This window comes from Leptopilina heterotoma, unplaced genomic scaffold (assembly GCF_015476425.1).
Source record: "Leptopilina heterotoma isolate Lh14 unplaced genomic scaffold, ASM1547642v1 Lhet_103, whole genome shotgun sequence".
Classification (NCBI taxonomy): Eukaryota; Metazoa; Arthropoda; class Insecta; order Hymenoptera; family Figitidae; genus Leptopilina; species Leptopilina heterotoma.
In genome coordinates this window covers 1,481,540-1,503,689 of record NW_025110818.1, presented here as the reverse complement: position 1 = coordinate 1,503,689, position 22,150 = coordinate 1,481,540, and the positions used below count along the sequence as shown (strand labels likewise).

The 22,150-nt window shown below is 28.0% G+C and overlaps 1 protein-coding gene across 3 annotated transcripts in view; it reads left to right on the top strand.

Moving 5' to 3' along the window:
- The window catches only part of LOC122501330 (dentin sialophosphoprotein-like), a 172,580-nt gene that overhangs the window by 9,147 nt on the left and 141,283 nt on the right, over positions 1-22,150 (top strand). For all 3 annotated transcript variants that reach the window (XM_043610729.1, XM_043610712.1, XM_043610721.1), the window contains exon 2: positions 20,681-20,710. The gene's annotated coding sequence lies outside the window, so the exon portion shown is untranslated. The remainder of the gene's footprint in view (positions 1-20,680; positions 20,711-22,150) is intronic.

Here is a 22,150-nt window from a genome sequence, read left to right as displayed (position 1 = left end):
GGTAATTAATGAAAATTATCTACAAAAAAATTATATTAAAATATTTTTGATAAAAATAATTCTTAGACTTTTTGCATTCTAATTTTTTAAAATTCAATTATTTTCAATATTTTCAAATACAAATTTCCAAAAATTCAAATACATACAAAAAATAATAACATTTAAATTTCTTACAATTATTTTTAACATTTTAACAACATACGACTTTTTTAGATTTTTTTATTAAAATTTTGGAGAAATCGCGTTTATATTAATAATTAAAATTCTTTAAAAATTCAATTATTTTTTTAATAAAATTCACCAAATTTCAATTGTTTGGAAATTTTTCAATTCTATATAATTGAAAAACTATTATCTTTCATAAATTATTTTAAAAATATTTTTGAAAAATTAATTTTAAGAATTTCTTTATTATAATTTTTTGAAAATTAATTAATAACCCAAGGTTACAATATAATCAGATTTATTTGATAAAAATTAAGATCCTGAAAACTTTCTAAGTTGTATTTTAATAATTGAATTCTCTAAGAACTTTCGGAAAATTATTAAAAATTAATAATTGATTTCGAGAAGAAGTTTGATTAAAAATTGTAGAAAATAATTAAATTTTAAGAGAATTAAATTTGTAATTTTTAGAAGTTATTCAATTTTAGAAGGTTTTAAATAGAAATTTTTAAAATTTTATTCCCGTCTTAAAACAAACAAGAAGTATTTAAATATTTATTTAACGAAATTATTCAAGTTTTAAATAATTAAATTTAAAAATCAGTGAAAGATCAGAAGAATAAAAATAAAATTTTTGTGATGACACTGAATTAAATAAACGACTTTTTCGACTTTTTTTTGCACCTTAAAGTCAATCTGAGGCCTGCGTCTGGATAAGTCAAGCAAAGAGTCAATTCTCTCTGTAAATCAGAAAAAAGTATGAGAAAAAGAATTTTTGTTGTCACCCTAAGTAAAAATAGTTTTATCTAATTCCCGATTTCACCACCAATATATCCTGATATACGAATACATTAAATGTATATAATGTAATAGGTAATAGGTTCAAAGACTGTATATTTCTTATCAATGAATTTCGTTTCGATATGAATCGTAAAAATGTTGGCTAAAGGTGACATTGAAAGTAGTTGCCCCTCCTCTTGTGTATCTAGTACAAATCAAGTTTTGTTCTTGTCTTGTTGCGTTTGTAGTGTGTATATATATATGTAGGCGAGATTTTCTCTCCGATCGAACTGGTTCGTGGATAAGGTCTTTAACCTTATCCCTGGACTCGACGAGATTCTATATCGTATCAGTATATATACGTATACATATTAAAAGAGTGAAAAGTTGGCGTTTGAGAGGGAGGAAGTACGTGAATTTTATGAAGGTACTTGCCGCATGTACTTGTTCGTCGGTCTTATCGCCGTTTTCAAAGTAAAAAGTAATTTACACGGACTGAGAAAATACACCCTCTATAGATACCCACTCCCTCTATAATATAATCCCTCCTCCCTATTTACTTTGGTGCTCGCGAATATTTAACTTTCCTACGATCCAATGGACAATCCACGTGTTGCACATATTTTGCTCGCGTAAATTTTCATTTACTTAGGAACTATATGTATGGAGGTATCTTATCCACCCCACGCGAGTATCTGCGATGATAATCAAGAAGTTGTATACGCTGTTCGGAATATCTTATTCTCATCAGAAAAGTACAGAAGAAAATAAGAAGAAAAAACTTAGGGAAAGAGTTTATAACAAATTTAATCAAAATTTATTTCAAAAAATTGCTTTATTCTTTATTCTTTTCGATAAAAAAAATCTTTTTAACGCTTTTAGCGTCGACGCTAACTTCAGGGCTCAAACTAGGTCCGTAAATTTGCTTCAAGTCCGTAAAAATCAGTTTTTTTAAAAAGAATGTCCGTAAAGTCCGTTATTTGATAAAAAAAAGGACGAAAAGTTCGTAAATTGTACAATATAATTTGGAGAATCTTAGAGAAATTACAAATGATTGCAGAAATTCGATTATTTTCAAAAGTATAATAAAATTGTTCGCAGAAATTCAATTACGTTCAACAATTTTTAAAAATTCTCGTCAAAATTTCAATTGTCTTTAAAAATAATAAATTTTTTTTCCAAAATTCAATTATTTTCGAAATACTTTAATAAATTTTTACGCCAACATTTAATTATTTTCATGAATAATAAAAATCTCACAAGAATTCAATTATTTATAAATTTCTTTACAATAATTCAATTATCTTCATAAATAATAAAATTCTTTTTAGAAATTCAATTATTTTCAAAAAATAATTATAAAACTCATCACAGAATTTCAATTATTTTTAATGCAATTTTAATCGAATTCGTCGAAAAATATAATTATTCTTAAAAATTTTATTAAAATTCGTCGAAAAAATTCAATTTTCAAAAACATTAAATATTATTCAATGAACTATTATTTTTTGTATTTAAATAATTGAATTCTCGTAGAATTTTCTATTAAAAATTGATATAAAATTAATTTCAGTTAAAATTATAGATTACAATTGAATATTAAATTCGTTATAGAATGAATATAGAAATAATTGAATTTTGAAAAGACATATTTTTAATACAATTTTAATTCAATTCCTCGAAAAGTGTAATTTATTCTTATACAACTTTTATTAAAATTCGTCGAAAGAATTCAATTATTTAAAAATTTGTTGATAAAATTCTTTATGAGAGTTCAATTTTAAGAAACATTCAATTATTCTATAAATTATTTATTTTTATATTTAAATAATTGAATTCTAGTAGAATTTTTTAATAAAATTGATTTAAAAATGAATTTCAGTTATAATTTTAGATAATAATTGAATATTAAAAGCAATATAGCTTGAATTTTTATAAATAATTGAATTTTAAAATTAATTTTTTTGAAAAAGTTTAATTAAAAATTTTGGAAATAATTGAATTTTTAAAAATTTTAATAAATAATCTTCAAGTGTAAATCGATAAAAAATGAAAATATTAAAATAGTTTTGAAAAAAGTAATTCTCTGACACAGTAATTTAAAATTTTTAAAAATTTAATACCTATTTTAGAATTTTTGAGAAATTATTTATAATTAGAATTCATCAAAAATTTGATTATTTTTTAAATATTTTTTTAAAACTTAATTATTTATTTGTTTAATAAATTTTTTTGCAAAATTTAATTATTTTAGGGAATTTTATTAAAATTCATTCCAAATTTCAATTATTTTCATGAATTTTAATAAAATTTATGTCTAAATTCTATTTTTTAGGAATTTTAAAAAAATTTATTGCTAAATTCAATTATTTTCAAGAAATTTAATAAAATTTTTGTCTAAATTCAATTTTCAGGAATTTTTAAAAAATTTATTGAAAAATTCAATTATTTTCATGAATTTTAATAAAACTCTCTGCAAAATTCAATTTTTTTCTGGAATTTTATTAAAATTCTAATTCATCTATAATTTTAATAAAACTCTTTGCAAAATTCAATTATTTTCAGAAAATTTAATAACAATTTTTGTCTAAATTCAATTTTCAAGAATTCTATTAAAATTCGTTGCAAAATTCAATTATTTTCATGAATTTCAATAAAATTGTTGTCTAAATCCAATTTTCAGGATTTTTTTTTAAATTTATTGCAAAATTCAATTATTTTGAGGAATTTTATTAAAACCTTTGCCAAATTTAATTACTTTAAGGAATTTAATTAAAATTCATTGCAAATTTTATTTATTTTTCAAAAATTTTACTATGTTTAAATTATTTTTTCAAAAGATTTTACCAAATTTCAATTTTTTAATTGTTATATAATTGTAAAACTATTGCGTCTTTCAAACATTATTTATAAATATTTTTAAAAAGTTAATTTTACGAATTTATTTATTAAAATTTTTGAATATATTCTACCCTTTAAAAAGAAAAATGAACGGTTTCAATTATTATAAAAAATTGAATTTTTGTATTTAAATAATTGAATATTCTTGAAGAACTTTCGGAAAAATATTAAAAAGTAATATAGATAATTGATTTAGAAATGAAGTTTAATAGTTAAAAATTGTAGAAATTAATTGATTTTTTGTAAGGATTGTAGTTTTAATTTTTAGAAAAAATTTTTAGAAAATTTCAGAATTTGAAATTTTTTAATTTTTATTTCCTGGTGAAAAAAGAAATAAAAAGTATTTAAATATTTTATTTAGCAAAATAATACAAGTTTTGATTACTTGAATTTAGAAATCAGTGAAGAATCAGGGAAATAGAAAATAAAATATTTGTGACAACACTAAACTTTAGTTAAAAATTCTTGAAAATAATAATTGAATTGATAATAATTTTATCACTCGGTCATCTTCAATGGTAAAACATGAAGAAATCGATGACTCCGAGTCTTAATTGGTTCGTTATTTTTAATTTTTGGTCCATAATGTCCGCATTTTTAAATACTTTCACTGGTTCGTACCCTGCACGGAAAAAAAAAGTTCCCAGATATTTCAGGAATTATTTCCTAACTCTCTGAACTAGCGACGAACATTCAATGGTAATCAATGAATGTTTGAAAGAAATTCGGGAACTGTATTAGAAAAAGCTGTAAATAGTCCAATAGTCTTTTTTTCATTGCTTTCTCATATAAAGTTCATGGCACTGGCCGCAACTGTTTCTGAAATTTTCGGGAACTCGTCAAGGAATCTTGGTGCGCAGAAACCCAGTGCGCACCAGTCTCAACAAGTCTCACAGTCAGTAAGACTTGCGTGCCTTATATATTTATTTTATGCTGAGGTATTTAACTCGCCTGTTTAGCTCAGCTGGATAAGACGCCGGACTTCTATTCCTCGGGAACGCGAGTTCTGTTCCAGCCGCCGTCGATTTTTCTCTAATATGGTTTTTTCTATTTCATAAACTTAATAAAAAATAAAAATTGTATGTGACCTTCAAGGATAAATGTGTGTGTGTGTGTGTGTGCGGACGTGTCAAGGAGGGGAAGTGGGAGGGGGGAAGCAGAATCCATTTTTTCTTGCATTCGCCTAACTTTTCGATTTTCTTGAACAGTTCCCGACTTTTTCAAGAACAGTTTGCCGAGAAGTGGTGAAATAGTTATAATTTCTAGAGAAATAGTAAATGACATATTTAAACGAGGCAACCTTTAGTTCTCTGTGAACTACCCGCCGTATCCAAGAGTTAAGAACGAAGTTCCCGAATAATCTTCGAACTTTTTTTTTCCGTGTGCATATAAGAAACTAGTTATGCGATGAATGGAAAAGATAATTAACCAATTGTTCGAAGATCAATTATTCGAGGAGATGACATTATAAAAGAGAGATTTCCCATAGGATTTTGTATTTGTGTTTACAGTGAAAGTGTATAAACAAATAATGGATAATTTATGCGTAACAATTTAAATGTTTTTGAAAAGTAAATTGATGCTATTGTCGTGATGCTCTTTGTAATAAGCGAAATGTCTCGTACTCGCGGGGTTGTCAAGTTCATGTGGTTATATTCACAGTTAAAATAAATATATAATAGACGCTCACAAGAGAAAGTATCGTTATGGATAACAAAAGTCAAAGGCAAATCGTGCCTTTTTTGTCAATTCAAATATAAGTGATTCTCCTTTTCTGATTCTCTTCTTGATAAATGCATTGTGCTTTCGGTATTTTATATAATAAAACTCTATTTTTAATTTTGTTACGATTTCACATTTCGGATTAATGTTTAAACTCGTTTTTTAAGACACTTTTTAATACTTTTTAGATATATTGTTAAATTAAAACCTGTTTATTTTTTTTGTGTAGGAAATTTTATTCGCCTTTGAAAAGAAAAATGAAATCATATAGTTCGTGTCTTTCTGGTTTTTGTATAACTTTCTCGAATTCATTTGCATTTCTTTTTTGAGAAAAAAGAATTTTATTTGATCCAAAATGACGTGCTTTTTTGGTTTTGAATCGAGCAACTTTGTATGCAAATGAAATTTAGCGCTGAGTTATGTAAATTTTGTCGTGAAAATAGATAGGCATCTTTTGATGGAATTGAATAGGCGGAATATCAATATGAAGTACGTAATGCATCTTCTCTATGGGTATTATATATTAGTTGATAAACTCATTTGCATAGAGCATCATAATAGACAGATGTCTATTGCTTTAATATACTTGCAGCTTGGACAAATGTCTTCGAAGTATAACCCACAATTATGCGCCTGTTTTCACCACAATGATTATACTTGTTTTTCCTCTTTTTAAATTATTATTTAAGAGAAAGAAAACTACGGATTCCATAATTCATTCGAGTCTTAGATTAACGACCACATCAAGAAATGAAAAGATCTCTTGGTTTAGAATCAAGTTTCATTATCTTAGCAAAAGTTCATTGGGGTTAGCTCGCCTTTTGTGAATTTAGATCCTGAAGAATAGATACACATCATAGATAAGTGTGATACACGAGTGTGTTAAACTTAAACGTGAAAATGCAAAAAACTATTGTGAAAATATTTTAGACAATTTTCAATATCTACATATTATAATTTAATAAAAAATTTCTTGAAATTCCCCAAAAGAATTCAATTATTTAAAGAACATTTTTATAAAATGTTTTGCAAACATTCAATTATTTTCATAAACAAAAACATTTTCATAGGAATTCAATTATTTAAAGAACATTTTTATAAATTTCTTTGCAAACATTCAATTATTTTCATAAGCAATAAAATTTACACAAGAATTCAATTATTTAAAACACAATTTTCAAAAAAATTTTCAAAAAAATTATTTAAAAAAATCTTTATAAGGGTCTTGGAAAGAATTCAATTATTTTTATAAATAATAAATTTCTTCTCATTTCAATTATTTAAAAATAGTATATTTCGTAATTTCAAATTATAATCTTTGAATGTTTGAATTTTTCATTCTTTTGACTGAAAATTGTGTAGATTTAATTTTTTTTTTAATTTTTTTTTTAATTTTTAATAGAACTTTTTTGAAATTATTTGAAGATTTTATTTTCTAATATATTTTTAATTGAAGAATTTCCGAATAATCGACGAAATTTCGTAAAATTTAATTTTAAAGAAATAGATATGAAAATTCTCAAAAAATTTTGAAAATCTTAATTCTTATGGAAAAATTATAATGTCTAATTATTTAATTTGGTAAAATATAAATGAAGTTTTAAAAACCTGGAAAAATTCTGTTTTTTAATCTGGAAAACCTGGAAAAGTCTGCTGGAATTTGAAATGATCAAATGCGTGGCAACCCTGCATACTTAAAATTAAGTAAGTAATTTCAAAATTTACTAATAGAATTAATAGAATAAAGGTGCGAAAAGAAGATATTTTCAGCTCTTGGTGCATAATCCAGAGATTAAAAATAAATCAGTAATTTTTGTCCCCTTTTTCCATTTTTTTTTACTGTGCAACCAAGTGCAGCATAAATGTTTTCCAAACAAAAAGTTTACTGCAAACAAGTAACACAAGTTTATACATCAGGTTTTTGTATGTAACAATATTAAAGGTTAAGCTTTGCAAGTAACAACATTGTAGATTAAGTTTCGCAACTAACAACTTTATAGGTTAGGTTTTGCAAGTAATACTACAAGAATATAAGTTAAAATATCTTGGCTTATCTGCAATTCCCTAAGCATAAAATTCTAAAATTCTCTTTATTTACGATACATTTGACGGACACCTGTCGGAAGGATTTATAAGGTCATTCCGCGAACACCGCATAAAATTCATGATATACACCGCGATGTTTGGCATTTTGAAAACTGGAGCAGTCTTAAATCCCCTATAGAAGAGATGAAGAGATGTGAACTTACGTGGTTAGAGTCCCGTTATTATGACCCAATCTTTTGCACAAGATATTCTCGTGGCTCGTATTTCTCCTGTTTTCTCATTTAAACGATAAACGAGGGCCAAGGTTATAGGTTTCGCTTTTTCCCTTCTACCAAAAAAGAGATCTGTCGTTTGTTATATTGCATACATATATATGTATACGATTTAAGATATTCGTGTTTATAAAAGTATTCAGTATAAAATTTATTCTCTTTGAATATTTATTCTCTTTGAAAGTCTGAATTTAACTTCCCCTTGGAGATTATAACAGTCTTTTGTTGCAATATTAAGAAACTGTTGCTTAAGAGATGAAACTTTTGATATTTATAGGAGGCGAAGTTAACCTTAGACATTCTTTTCAATTCCAAGATCTGAGTGTGATTCAAACTCTCTTTTAGTGTACCAGTATATACTCTCTTTTAGTATACTAAAAAAGAGTTTGAATCACACTCGAAAGGTTTTTTTTAAAAGGAAAGAAATGCTTTTAATGAACCAATCAACTTCCTCGATTGAATATAATTTTTGCTTTTCAAACTCCTTTGGTAGTTTTAAAAAGTTGACTCATTACCATCGGGACGAGCAGCGTTTTCAAAAACTCCCACTCACTTTCAAGTACTTCGCATTTATTGAGAAAATAGATTCGTTCTTTTTAACAAAAAACTAAATGTTTGGTAAAGATAGTTTCTCTACTAACCTACGAAATCAGTTTTGTATTAAGATAGTAGAGATATAGATACAGCTTCATAGAGATGAGATTTGGAGTTTCGAAGACAAATTATCGTGAGTTGTTAACAAATGGTATTCGTTATATAGTATACAGACGGTTTATTCCCTTTGTTCGTTAGAAAGCCGTCGGTGTTTGAATTACAAAAGCGCGTCTTCTTGCATCGTTGAGATTGTCTGTTGTTGTCTTATATAATTTTGTGAAATAAGATTGAATTACTTTCAAATTGCCGCAAGTATCGGTTCAATTATCACGAGATATTGTCTGTAACAAAGTAGTTTTTTTAATGGATAAAGGAACGTTACGTAAAAGTCTCACCTTATTATGGATACAAACTTTTTTGATCGGAAATTATTCACTACATCGTACTATCATGGTCACATATCAAATCGTCAGTTTTATCAGCTGTAAGAAATAAAAAGTAGTCCAGTTTTTAATAATAAAAAGTGAATTAATGGAAGTAACACTAAAGTACCAAAAGTAGTAATCAGGCATCATAGTTGCGGTACTATCATAGCAGTACTATAAAGAACTAAAAGTAGAAGTAGAAAAATAGAAATTATTAAAAATAATAGCGATAATTTCGAATCCATTCATTGTTGTTGTATTTTTAATTTATCATTCAGAGCAGGAATATGTAACACACCTTCAGGACGTGTGTATACATCAATCAGGATGTGACCGACGTGTGTTATGAACGATGTAATACCCTCTGTGTATATGCTATGGAACATTCCGTGTCTTGTATTATATTATGGTTATACGGAGACGATCGCATCTTGAATGATGATGAATGTTGTATATGTTTGGTCACTCCAAAGCACTCGTGCGAGGAATTTCAAATAATTCTCCACTTTTTCTTTTCTCAAAAGTTTTCAATTTTGACAAAACCTTTATACTCGTGGAAAAGCTTTGGTCTTCCAAGAAATGATTTTACTTGCTCTTTGTATTTAGCGTCGACGTTAATTTCAGCTTCGGTTCTGGGCGTAGATTCCTGCACCGACATTTACCGACACTTTAGCCCAGACTCAAACCACATAGGGGTTTGAATAAAGTTCGTCTTCTCTCCGGTTTTTTATTGAGAACTTCTAGAAACGAGTCATGAATTTATACACGTGAGAACCTAGGTCTTTATTTATAAAGATGAGATGCGGAAATATTCTTTCAAACTGCTTTACTATAATGCTGTTTGCGCATATATATTCTGCGAAAAGCAGAGAAAATTGAATGAAATCATTGAGAAAAGATACTTGATTCTGTATTCAGTATTGAATTCTTATTTCTTTAAATACATTGCGAATTGTATAAACATATTCAAAACTAATTTTCTTTTTGCTCTCGATGTATTTTCCAATCAAAAGTTTATTTTGTTTCTTGTAATTTGCGGGCTAGTTTGTTCTCTTACTCGACATAAATGCGAATGCGCACTGGCCCGCGCAGCTACGCTCTGCTTGCTGCCGACAACGCGACTCATTACCGGGACTATCCTCTTTTCCCTCGAACCAATCCCTCCGTCTTCAACTCTTTTTCTCTCTCCTCATTGTAGTCTCCACTGTTGCTCTTCACAAGATATTACATTTGGTGTAAATGTTCTTTTGAAATGTGAAAAAAAATTTCCCTTCCTTTTGCTGCAAACTTGGTTCGAATTTTATCGCAATTGTTAAGTCTCTTTTTTATTTTAATCGCAATTACAATTTTGTAATTTGATAACGTAGTTGGTAACAAATTGTATTCGATAGAATTATTGTATTTGGTAACAAATATTATATTCGATAACGAATTGTATTTGGTGACAAATTGTATTCGATAACGAATTGTATTTAGTGACAAATTGTATTCGATAACGAATTGTATTTGGTAAGAAATTGTATTCGACAACGAATTGTATTTGATAACGATTTGTATATTATTACTGAGGTCTATCATAATTTTTTTAATCGCAAGAAATTAACGAGCAACCTTAAGGACTAAAAATTTGCAAAGTAATTATATTTCGGTCTTTTGATGTTCAAATTTATGGAGAAATGATCCGAAGTTCGGAGATGGTATCGGATTAATAGCAAGTTTAAAAAATCTGCATTGTAGATGATAGCGAACGGATTGTACTATTTTGTATTTGCATTTTAGATGGTGTGCTAAATGGATTGAACCATTTTTAATCTGCATTTAAGATGGTGCTTAATCGTCTGTATCGTTTATAATCTACTTTTTAATTTATAGCAGAAAACAGAAATTAAATCTCGCTGTTAGGATCCTAGCATATATTTATAATCCCCTTTTTGAATAGTTGACGCTGAATGCCGTATTTTCATGCTATTTAGACTTTTAGTAATTCTAATTTTGAGAGTAGATGCTCTTTGCAGAAAACTAACTTTTTGTGGTAGTTTGCAGAAAAATAATAATAGTAGATTGTGCACCAAGAGCGAAAAGAAGATGTTTTCCGATGAGTTTGTAAGTTGCTGCTCTCGCTTCGCTCAAGCACCAACTTACAAGCTCATCAGAAAGCATCTTCTTTTCGCAACTTTATTTTACTATTTGTACATATTAGTAAATTTTTAATATATGTCACTTACTTAATTTTAAGTATAGCAATTAGTAGAAATCTTCTGCGATTTGGCCAAATGTTAGTAATTCTAATTTTTAGAGTCGATGATGTTTGTAAAAAACAAACTTTTCTGAATAGCATGCAGCAAAGAAATAGAGTAGCAAGAGAACTACACTTTTCTGAATAGTATGCAACAGAATTCAAAGGCTCGTTTTCATAAACAAAAATAAGTCCAGCTATTTTCTCTTCAGATGCAAATGCAGATCTTATCCATCTACAGTCGATAAATAGTATACAGATGATACTGAATTATGATCCCCCATGAAAGATGATAGCATTGTATTGCTTCTCACTTTTCGAAATTACATTTAGCATACTTTTACAAGAATGGAATTCTTTTACGGAAATTGCACAAAGAAACTGCCTGGTTTTATGTAAAAATGACCATAGATCTTGCTTTCAAAAAAAAGAAGAAAAAAAAGAAAGACCATAGGGTTGAAGCTGACCGTAATTTAACACCACCCACATCCTTGGTTTCGTTTAGTGGGGTTTCCTTGCTGGTTCTCACGTGATCTGTGAGAAAACTACCAAAGGGAATTCTTACCACCATTCCCTTCGTTCTTCTTCTTTTTCTTCCTTATTCGTATCACACTTTGTCTTTCCTGCAGCTCACTCGTCTTGAAATTCCAAGAGCTCTGATGCGCGGATCCGCTTGAAAGATTTCCTTACTTGAAATATAGCAGATGCTTGGTGAAATTCTTGTTTGGCGGATTATAATTTTGTCAATTTTGTAAAATTGAGGTCGTTTTTTCGGTTCTTAATTGTTTCTTTTAATATTCTTAGTTGTTTTAGTTCTTGATAATTTCGGTTCTTGATTGTTTCGGTTTTTAATTATTTCGGTTCTTAATCTTTCGGTTTTTAATTCTTTCGACTTTTAATTCTGTTAGTTCTTAATTCTTTCAGTTCCTTATTTTTGCGGTTTTTATTTCTTTTGGTCTTTAATTCTTTTGGCTTTTTCGGTATTTAAAAATAGATGTCTGTAACAATCTGTTGGTTCTTAATTGTTTTTAATTCTTTCGGTTATCTTAATTTTTCGGTTTTTAATTCTGATAGTTCTTAATTCTTTCGGTTCCTTATTTTTGCGGTTATTATTTCTTTTTGTGTTTAATTCTCTCGGTTTTCTTTTTCGGTATTTAAAAATAGACGTCTGTAACAATCCGTCAATTTTTAATTGTTTTAATTTCTACTTCTTTCGGTTCTTAATTTCTGCGCTTCTCAATTATTTCGATCCATAATTCTCTCGGTTCTTAACTCTTTAGGTCTCATTGAAGTCGTTCATTCCCGCGATTTAATGCACATTTATCTAGCAAAATACACATAAAATTTCGTTTTTTCCGTTTGTTTCTTCAATAATAATAAAAATTACACGCTTTTGTAATAAATAGACCGTTAGTGTGCGGCTTTAATGGATTTTAAAGAGCGTATAGAGTGAATTGAAAAGAGCGAGAGTTTGGCTCTTCTTTTCTTTCGTGTCGAGAAGAGTGTGCGCGGTAAAAGCGATTTTGATTCGCTCTAATCACTCAACTCTTTTGTGATACTTGGTAAATCTTACATGACCCATTTGGCGAAATTGAATATTCTCTCCTCGATTTTTGACGTCATCACACTCGATATTTGCGGTTTTAGAAATGGCAAATATAACCACAAATTCAATATGGATTTTGATTCGGTGGGTATTATATCAAAAGCGCAGGTTTGTTTTTGTCTGATTATATTCAACACGGGGTTTTGCGCCAGAAAGTTACTCAATCAAAACTAAAAGTTTCGTAAGTCGGGCAATCGATTCACGAGAGACTCTGTCTTGCATGAGAAGTCGCGTGATTCGCATCATTATCGAATTTCACGGTTTTCGTAAAAGTTTACATTTTTACATGCAACTTAATCCTCTTTTGATCTTATCAAGTGTCTGCAGTTACTAGAAAGTTTGTTTCTTTTTTGCCAAACATTGAACGTTTGGTTTTTTTTTCTAGAAAAATTAGTGAGTATTTTTGCTTTTTTTTCTTAAAATTGTGAATGTTTTTTTTATTTATAGTGTGGGAGTTTATCGCGCGAATTCCAATGATGGTCGTAAGCGGAACGGTCATTAAAAATTAACACTGACTCTTCGAATTTCCCTCGAGGCATCAACAGATTCCGCGTACATTATTTCTGTCGTTCTCAGGAAATGCTTTCTGGAAAAAAGAGATATATTGATTTCCACAAGGTCTCTGGAGGAAAAACATCAGTACAATAGAAATATAGTGCTAAACTTCTTGAATAATTTTTTGTCTTCGCAAAAAGCGAAACGAGTAATTAGCAAATTAAATTCTATTGTTGTAATGTTTGTAGCGCAGATTTTGGTTTAAATTATTTGTTTTTAATTCTTTCGGTTGCTTATTTTGCGGTTCTTAATTCTTTCGGTTTAATTTAATAATTTAATTTCCAAAATTAAGCGAATGCTGCGATTACTGGGTGTCACTTCCAGCATCATTAAAATTTTGGATAAATTAAATTTAAACTTAAAATTAGCCTTGTTTCGAGTGATTAGAGAAATACTTGGAGCAGTTATAACAGAATATCCTTCCTTGCAATTAAATACGATCCAATTATGAATAACGAAACGTGTACCGTACTTAAGATCCGTTATGAATCATTTTCATCATCATGAATTACAATTTTCCTCTTTTCTTTTCTTCCTTTTTTTGAATTAATAAAGCGACCACATGAAATTTGGAACAGAACCTACCTTACTCTGATAAGAGGTAGTAAAAAAACCCCTGTGAATTGAGAGGCATTTTTATTCGATCGTTAAGTAGGAAGAAAACGGGTTTACCAAACCCATAGAAGGAAGCCAAATCGAATTACCGTTGTAAGACTTTTACGGAGCACTGTTACGTAATTCCCGGCCTCTCGTTTGTCGGACCGAAACTCATTCTTGAATCCTCTGTTATGCCGCAGGTGTTAACGACAGGTGTTGATAAAAAAAATGATTATAAATTACTATCAAAAAGTTTTTATGGGTCATTGGGATCGTTTTGAATAGAATCATATTTTAATGGCTGTGAGGGAACCAAAATATTTTTAGAGAATATTGTTCGTATTTGAATTAGGATTCATCATCGCATCATCATTTTCATCCCAATCTCATCTTCGAGTTTTCAATCAAAATTGAATGCTTATATATAAGCGCTCAGCTTTCAATGCTCATCATTTGGATTAATCGAATGAAGCTATCTTCTCAAACCTAGATTTATCGAAATTGTCCTACATACGTCGGAGCCGTTCATTTCCTGAATTGGGATCAGTTGATTCCACTTGAGCTGTACGGGGAATTGAAAATCCATGTCGGGTTCGGATTTTTTATGGTTGGTTGTTTGTTTTATACTAATGTTATTTTATCCTTTTTTTTATTTTCTACTAATGTTATGTTAACATTAGGGTAAAACCCTAATGTTATTTTACTCTATCTATAAAAATCTAATTGTGTAAATTTCTACCTAATATTATTGTTGACACTAGAATTCATTTGGAAATTCTATTCAATTGTTCTAGGGATTTTTTTTATAAAGACTCAAACTAGAATCACTGCATTATAATTATGTAGAATTTTTTTTTGACTGGGTGGATCAATTTAATGACATTTGTTTTGTATTTATTTTGTCATTAAAATACAAGAGGGACAGGAAAAAATCTAAAAATTATGAGGAAGATTTGTTGTAACTAGAAATTATTTTATGAAAAATTATACACTTGTCATATCATCGAGTTCGATGGACAACTTCCCGGACATTACAGTTTGGTTTCCCCTGCATCGCCCACATTCCATCCTGTTTATTAAATCGTTGTCCTTTTTCTCGTTTCATTTCCAAGTGTTTTAGAGAATATATCTCTCTCTCTAAATTTTACATTCGCTCTTGTTTAAAATATTTACATGTGTTTTCTTCTTACTTATTAAAACCATAAAAACCACTCTGTGCACTTTAAACCACACGCTCGTAACTTTTGGCTACTTAATGATTAACACAGCATTCAGAATGTTTCGAATAATTTAAGTATTTGTTTACATTTTTTTCAGAGGTATTATATAAAAATTTATCCCTACATTATTTACCTCTGAAGCGGAATTTTTTCCTTGGAATTTAAACCAGTTTCTGAATTTGGCAAAAGAAATGAAAAAATAAGTATAAAAATACACAAAATACAAATAATTGAAAAAAGTAATATAAAAATATCGATATGACAAAAAAGGAGAAGAAATTGAAAAAGAAAGATAAAAAAACTGGTGTAATTAACAATAGGATGCTTTATTTTATCCGTAGAATATGGGAAATTCAGGCTAAATCGTAATTGTTCATTGATCGTGTCGAATCGAGAAATAGTGGACTTTGTCTTTGTATAAAATGTTTACAACAAGGTATGAGTGACATAAATGGGACCTCACAAAGGTTTATCTTGACTCGGGACGACGACCTCAAAACTGTAGGCCGTTGGTTCTTCAACGATCGATAGCAGTATATGCCACCTACCTGAGAGTGAGGAGGCGCCTATGTGACCTTTGTACCTTTGATTTTAAATGCATGTCACAGAAATTTTCCCGCAGTACTTTAACCTCTGCTGCCGTTACTTTTTCAAACATGCACACCACTTGGGCTTTAAATTGAAAATTCCAACTTTCAAAAATTCCAGGAGAAAAGTTTCTTTTTCGCAAATATAGAAATTTGTCGCAATTCTAGTTTTGGCTCAAGTTTTCTGTTTGGTTTAAATCTTCCGTTTGGTTCAAATTCTTTTCCATAGTTTTTCTAAGGATACCAAAATTGAGACAAAAAACGTATCAAAAGTGTTGCGAAGCAACATTTTTGATACTTTTTGTGTCTCAATTTGATATCCCTAGAAAAACTGTGTCTGTTTGATTCAAATAATCATCATCCGTAGTTTTTAGCATCTTAAAATGTTTGTCTTGAAGAAGAAATAAAAAAGAATCGAATGTTGGAGAAAAGAAGTGCGAATGTTGAGAAAAAGGAAGTGAATGTTGACAAAAAAGAATTGTTGAGGAAAAAGAAAAGGAAAAAAATGATGATGAAGATGATGATGATGGTGGTGGAATTTGTCGGGAGAAGTTAGTGCGTCTAGACCCACTAATTAGACGACTTGTAATTTACATTCTCCCTCGTCATATCGCACCTGCGTCTTCACGGTTGGAACCCAGGTGTAGTTTTGGAAGGCATGCATATCGACAAGATACGCGTGTGCTAGCACGAATGTCTAGAAGCTCTGCCTTATGTAGTATTCAGACCACATTACCGGTGTGTTACCTTCAAGAAGACGGGGAGATCCTTGGACGATAGTTTATTCTCATATAACCAAGTTCATATATACTCTCTGCTTAGGATGTGCAACACTAAAGGAAATTTATCCGCCACGTGCCTCTGCGTGCCTCTTCTGTATCCATTTCAAACCTGTTTCTTCTTCTCTCAAAGTCATAACAGCCCTCCTCCCTTCTTATATCATATTTATTTTGTTATTGAATCCTGCACCTGCTGTGCTATAAAGGGCTCTTCTTCTTCTCTCTTTACTCATTTCTTCTCTACTCCCATCTGTTCTTTTTAACTCTTTACTCTTTTTTCTCTCACAGATTTTCTGCGGATATCAAATTGAGACAAAAGACGAATCAAAAGTTGAAAACTTCTTAAATTTAAAGTTCTAAAAATAAGAACATCTACTAAAGTAGATGAGTGCGAAGCCTGTACTTTTAAGAAAGTGGTGATAGCAAAAAGTCCTAGAGGTCTGCTTTAATGATTAGTCAATTAGAATTAGAATTCTAACAATACTTTTGTATTCGAAAACTTGAAAATACTAACTTAGTATGTATTTCTGTATTTACCTATGTAAAGTATCTTTATTTATTTATGCATAGGCTTTAGTGGCGCCTGAGTGTCACTTTCGACTCTTCAGACACGCAAGAATCCAACGTCTGGGTGACTCAGAGGAATATTAAACGAGTCTAGAAGCTTGGATATTCATATACATACTTGAACTAGATGGAGAAAATGTTAGAGTAGGTAGGAGTCGATAACGAGATCTCTATTGACAAAATTATTCCTATTTTATTATAGATATTCTATATATACTAGTCAGAAGGGTAATTAAATTTGAAATCTTATTTACGATCGACAGGAAAATGTTTATTTTTTCATATCTATAGTTTTCATAAATCTCTTGCTCTCTTGTGATTCGCATTTAATACCCTTTCATTAGCAAGATGATTCATTACTTTCTCTAGATATGAGAGATAATTAGTTGATTTCTTAGCCAGAGGTACTGATAGTAAACTTTGTCGAAGTGCATCATCTCTTAAATGTCATGCTGACATACTTTTACTGCTGAATTTATGATTTTTTCTCATTCGAACTTTTGGAAATAAAAACAAAGGCACCTAGTTATCAGAACATATTGAAAAATTAAGTGAAGCAAGTTTCAGCTTCAAAAAAGAATTTAATTTCCAAAATTAAATGCGGGTGTTTTAATTGTGACAAATTTTTGATGGTAGAAAGAAAACATTTTGCAAAGTAATGATTTTATTTTAGATTCTAGTTGTGGATAAGTAAAATATTCTTAAAAATGATGGATTTAATTTTAGATTCTAGTTGATAAGTATAAAATATATTCGAAAGAAATGATTTAATGTTAGATGATAAAATATGGTTTTTGTGGGGAAAATTAGAAATAAGATAAAGTTGATGTGAGAGGAATCATTTTCTCTGAAGACTTAATCTTTAGGAAAGGTTTAATAGGAGAGGTTTAAGATCCGATTTATGGGTCTGGAGTGATCACATGCTGTGAATTATTATCGATCGACGAGAAAAGTTTAAAGAGTAGATCTCCCCCCTCCACGTGGTCGTAGCCTTTCTTCTACAATGGCGATCGCGATGTCGAGAGGACGATAGTGAAACCGGCATTATCCAATCGTTGTGAGTGTTTTGCAAACTGTATTTGCGACCCTAGTCGTGACCGGTTAGGTGGTGGGAATCCGCCCTAAGATCAACTCTCATACGCCTAACCAACTGCACTTACAGCGTCGTCGCCCTTTCATTCTTTATATTCTTCTCTTTATAAAGAACCACCTGAGTCTCTCGATTAATTGTCATATCCTTTCGATTAATTCCCACTACCGAACTTATAGTGTCTCTTTAGTTACAATTAATTCAGTGTTGACACTTATTTCCACTACAATGCACTGTAAAACAGGGTTGACACAGGTCACGGAAATCAGGGAATTCAGTCTCTTAACGATTTTTAACTGACAATCAGTGAATGACTTTTTGCTTCTGAATCAGTTAAAAATAATTGATTTTCAGTAAAAAAAAATAACTGACTTTTAGTAAAAAGTAAACTGAAAAATTAGTTAAACTTAAATAATTGAATCAGTCAAAACAATTTACTAAAACATCAGTTATTTTTAACTAATTGTTAGTAGAAATATTACTTTTTGAATTAGTGACTGATTTTTTGCTTCTAAATCAGTTATTTTTAACTGATTCAAATTTAGAGAGCAGAGAAAGTAGAATTGGTCAGGGAAATCAGGAAAAGTCAGGGATTTTTATTAAAAGTACTGGAAAAAATAAAATGTTTAGAATTTATAAAATAGAATTAGCATATATTTTTTTGAGAAAATAAATTGTTTTAAAATTTTGCATTAAATTCTTCGCAGTGAATCAATTATTTTCATAAATAATAAAATTCATTGCAAAATCAATTAGGGGTCGTCCATATACCACGTGGACACTTTTGGGGGGAGGGGGGGGGGGTTAAAAAAGGTTGAAAATGTCCACGATCCCATGTATTTTTGTGTCCACAAGGGGGAGGGGGGGTCAAAAATCTTTGAAAAACTGTCCACGTGGTATATGGACGACCCCTTATTTTCATAAATAACAATATTCATCACAATAATTTTATTTATTTTCAAAATTAATAAAATTCTTCGTAGAAATTCAATTATTTTCAAAAAAATTTAATAAAAATTTTGATCAATATTTCAATTATCTTTATAAATAAATAGCAAAATTCATAGACAAAATTCCATTATTTTAAGAATTTTAATAAAATTCATTTTAAAATTTCAATTATTTTCAAAACTTTTTCTTAATTCAATGGTTTTCAATATTCTACTATTTTAATAAAATTTCCCAAAAGAATTCAATTTTTAAACAAAAATTTTGATGAAACTCTATACAAACATTGAAATATTTTCAAAAAAGAAATTCTACATGAATTCAATTATTTAAAATAGAATTAGCATAAATTTTTTGAAAAAATCAATTGTTTTAAAATTTTACATTAAATTCTTCGCATAAATCAATTGATTTATTTATTTTGATTTTCAAAATTTTTAATAAAATTCATGGAAAATTTTTAATTATTTACAAAGATTTTTCTTAATTCTATAATTTGTATATATGTAGATTTATATTATTAATTTCAATTAATTGTTAGGAGATTTTGTAATTAGGGAACTAAGATTAGTGAATAGTGAATCAAACACTAACGGAGGTTTCTTTTCTTCTATAAACCGAAAAAAAAAATATGATAATTTCTCATGTGAATAAAGGTGTAAAAAACATTAATTTCGTTCAAAGGAAACAAAAATTTTAAAATGTAGATTAAATTTCAAATTAAATTAAACAGTAGGATAGCAATTAAGAGATAATGATTTGCTTCGAACCGAATATTATTTTTCTGATTTTACATAACAATGGAAGATCCTGAGAGAAATGAAAGTAAAATTACTAAATCCAGTTTAATTAGATACTGGGACCTATATATAATGAAATTAATGCACAATAATTTATTACAGAAATAATATTTTTTTTTGAAGTAAATTAGAGAAGAATATTTTTATACTTTTATAACTTAGAGAATATTATTTGTTTACTTTTGATAGTAAACTAGAGAAGAAAATTTTTTTACTTTTGATAGTAAATTAGAGAAGAATATTTTTTTACTTTTGAAGTAAATTATAGAGAAGAATATTTTTATTCCTTTTTGAAGTAAATTAAAAAAGAATATTTTCTTTATTATATTGACAGCATATAAAACTGCGGGAAAAATGTGCACACAAGGTATTCGATTTATATAAGAAAAGGGTTCCATGACTTTTTTTTAACTTGTTTTGAAATGTCGCGACGCAAGTTCAGGTTAAACTGCATTCCAGGTCCATTAACGTAAAACGGGAACTTACGAAAATAGACAGCAATGTTGCCATTTTCTCGAGCTCCTCACATATAATTCTTGTATGTGCGAAAAAAAACTTGGAAAAACTTGAAAAATTTTTCAATTTATTTTTTCAAAAGAAACACACAACGTTAATCAACGAAAAAAATTATTCACTAAATAAATTAGATAAGAAAAATGCACTATTGACACAAAAGTATTTGACAAAAAAAAGACTAATGTTTATGTTTTTGATAATAATTGTTGTACAATTAAATATTTAATGAAAAATTAATTATTTGGTTACTTTATAAATAAAATTTTTGTTTCAGACATGCAAGTTGGAAATTTCCAGTGAACACGTGAGTAAAGAAAAACATTAATAAAATTAATACCTATCAGTGATGTGTTCTTTTTTTTGTAATATTAAATATTAAAATTCTTTAAAACCTACTTTTAGTTATTTTTAAAAAATTTTGTACAAATTTCAATTATTTTTTAAACATTTTACCAAATGTCAATTATTTTTAAAAGATTTTTCAAATTTTAGTTATTTTAAAAATGATTTATCAAATTCCATTTATTTGAAAAAAATTTTGCCAAATATCAATTATTTAAACAAATTTTTCCCAAATTACAATTATTTTTAAAAAATTTTACCAAATTTAAAAATTTTTACCAAATTTAAATTATTTAAAAAAATTTTACCAAATTTCAATTCTTTAAAAAATTTTTACGAATTTTTAGTTATTTTTAAAAAATTTTGTACAAATTTCAATTACTTTTAAAAAGTTTACCAAATTTCAATTATTTTTAAAACATTTTACCAAATTTCAATTATTTCAACAAATTTTTGTCAAATTTCAATTATTATTTAAACATTTTACCTTTCAATTATTTGAAAAAAAGTTATGCCAAATCTTAATTATTTTAAAAAAATTTTGCCAAATGTCAATTATTTTTATAAGATTTTTCAAATTTCAATTATTTTAAAAATGATTCATCAAATTCCAATTATTTAAAAAAAATTTTGCCAAATTTCAATTATTTGAAAAAAATTATGTTAAATCTCAATTATGTTAAAAAAATTTTGCCAAATGTGAATTATTTTTATAAGATTTTTCAAATTTTAATTATTTTAAAAATGATTTATCAAATTCCAATTATTTAAAAAAAATGTTGCCAAATTTCAATTATTTAAACAAATTTTTCGCAAATTACAATTATTTTTAAAAAATTTTACCAAATTTTAATAATTAAAAAAAGAAATTTACCAAATTTAAATTATTTTTAAAAGATTTTACCAATTTTCAAATATTTTAAAAAAATTTTGCCAAATGTCAATTATTTTTAAAAAAATTAAAAATTTTTAAAAGATTTTACCAAAATTCAATTATTTAAAAAAAATGTTGCTAAATTTTAATTATTTAAAATTTTTTTTGACAAATTCCAATTATTTTTTACACATTTTACCAAATTTTATTTATTTTAAAAAAATTTTGCCAAATTTCAATTATTTAAAAAAAATGTTACGAATTTTCAAATATTTTAAAAAAATTTTGTACAAATTTCAATTATTTTTTTGAAATATTTCTTATTTAAAAAAAACTAACACATCACTGATAAATTTAGCGTCCCTAAAATGAGCGTTGAAGACTTTTTTTCTTGCGATTTTTTGAAAATTGAAGTCGTGCTTATTCGTCAATTTCAATAATAATATAACTCTTATTCGTCAATTTTAAAATTCGAGTTCACTTTGACTATTTTTGCAATTTGTGACAAATGACAGAAGTAACCTAACA